The sequence below is a fragment of the Lepeophtheirus salmonis genome, chromosome 7 (genome assembly GCF_016086655.4).
Source record: "Lepeophtheirus salmonis chromosome 7, UVic_Lsal_1.4, whole genome shotgun sequence".
Taxonomy (NCBI): domain Eukaryota; kingdom Metazoa; phylum Arthropoda; class Copepoda; order Siphonostomatoida; family Caligidae; genus Lepeophtheirus; species Lepeophtheirus salmonis.
Window position 1 is genome coordinate 2,856,492 of NC_052137.2, and position 2,262 is coordinate 2,858,753.

The 2,262-nt window shown below is 33.2% G+C and overlaps 1 non-coding gene across 1 annotated transcript; it reads right to left on the reverse strand.

Annotated features, from left to right (window-relative positions):
• Window positions 1–1,130: 1,130 nt before the first annotated feature.
• Window positions 1,131–1,202, reverse strand: TRNAW-CCA (transfer RNA tryptophan (anticodon CCA)). The gene has a single exon. It is a non-coding gene; the product is annotated as a tRNA-Trp (tRNA).
• Window positions 1,203–2,262: the final 1,060 nt, after the last annotated feature.

Genomic DNA, 2,262 nt, shown 5'->3' on the forward strand with positions numbered 1-2,262 from the left:
TTTGGTGCAAGAACCAAAATGAACAAGAAAAACTAACGTAGGTTTATAATGTAAAATTAAACTAAAATAATAGATTTGCCTTAACAGCCATGATGGTGTTGTTGTTTCCTTCGAGGCGCGGGACCACACAGGTTTTTCCGGACTCGGACTCACAAGTTACCCAGCAACTAGCAAGTCCGACTTCGAGTCTGGACCAAAGCCCCAACTCCAGGCGAGCTCTACTACCACTCCACAGCTCTCGTATCTAGTGTTGTGAATGTGTGAATATAACTAATAGAATTCATGAATTAACCCTTATATTTTGTATTACTCCTGTTAAGATTTTCTTCATAAAAATCGATTTTAATCGAATACATAAGATTTTTTTTTGATATATTTTTTAAATCAACAACTAGGATAACAAGTAAAAGACGCTTCTTTTTTTTTTAATGGCAGTTTTCAAAACTTAGAGGTCGTGTAGCTACGTCTAAACATTGGTTAATTTTGCTCATACTTTGCCATTGTATTTTTTTATCAAAAGAACAGATTTCGACCTGGCGACTTGGATATTTTCAAAAAAATAAGAAACACTCTGATGTACATAAATAAAAAAGTACTCGCATCCAACGGAGTATAAATTTCTCAAAAATATCTGTGTTAAAATTAGAAAGTATTTTTTTTTAAATCTCCAAGTTCGAAGGTTATATAACTCCAATTCCGAGTCTTCATACTACAGAATCCAAGTCCATGAAAAATTATTCGATTCACGACTCAAGTACTACAGCTCTTCATACTAAATATGTATTGTCCCTCGATGTACGCGTACAATTATTTCAGTGATACTGTTTCTATCCCATGAGAAGATTTTCAACACAATGTTATAACATGAACTGAATTAATCTGTTTGATGATACCAAATAACAAGATTTTTTTCTATTTCTAGAGTAATGTAGGGATTATTTCAATGCAGATACCTTATTTCTTCAAAATTATTACTTGGACAGTCTTTAACGATTAAATATCTACATTCAACATATACATTGAACAATGTAAGATGCCCTCAAAACATTCACCAATACCTACCTTCATTTTTGGGATGAATAAAAATTTCATACAAACTAATTTCAAGATTTATCAGAAAAAAATATTTATGACCCCGACGTGATTCGAACACGCAGCCTTCTGATCTGGAGTCAGACGCGCTACCATTGCGCCACGGAGTCACTTAAGAGGTGAGAGAATACAAAAATATTAAAATAGTATAAAAATTTTCTTTTCAGATTAGCTATTCTTATTATCCCTATTTGAAGTAATGAGCTTCAAAATCTTTTACAAAAACAACAAATGGAGTAATAATTCCCCTGCATGTCTTGAACTTGTAGATAATCAGAGACATCTCATGCAGGGTTGCCCATTATATATATGGAAGAGCATACACCACCACGACAACATACAGAAAGTGATTGTATAATCACTTAAAACTTTAAAAAAAAGGACTTCAAACCAATATTGATAATCATATCCCCCGTGGCGATTCTCTTTCTTAAATCTGAAGTCGTTAACAGTGAAGGATTATACATGTTAATAATGCATCCGTCTATAATTGCTGAGAAGGGTGTACCTATGGATGATGTATAAAGTATGAAATACCGGAGTCTTAAAAAAAGATATTTACGTGGTCACTCTGACAAATTCGGAGGAGAGTAGCTAATACTTCATGACGCTTTATTAGGTTAGCTGCAATCAGCCATTGGAGAAGGGAAAGAAATACAAATCCCACTGCTAATGTAGTCGGGTACAGGCAAGAATTACTTAGATGTCGACTTTCAATTCTACTTTGAGTCCAACAAGGATTGGAACTTATAACTCCTCTCAACTAATCGTCGGAGTTACTCATGACTCACCTACTCTATACTTAGATGTCTTCTCCTCAAGTATTATAGATTAATGATACCACCTTTGCTAAATAAAAACACTGTTCAGGCTGCAACTATAAAAAGTTTCACACTCCTCTAAGATCATATTTTTTACTACTACATATATAGTTTTATCGAATTTAAGTTTGCCGGGTTGTTTTGCACAGTCAATAGTATAAAAGTGGCGTCTGTTTTAAGCTCAATTTTTTTTAATCCAGAGGTGAACATTCTACTTATCACAAATTTGCTCATTAGAAAATTAAGTTAAAAAAATTGATTGGAAATTAGCTGAATACCAAAATAATTTCACTTTTTTTAACTCTCCCTACATTGACTTAGTGATGGCTTACTAAAAAATTTCGTTTAT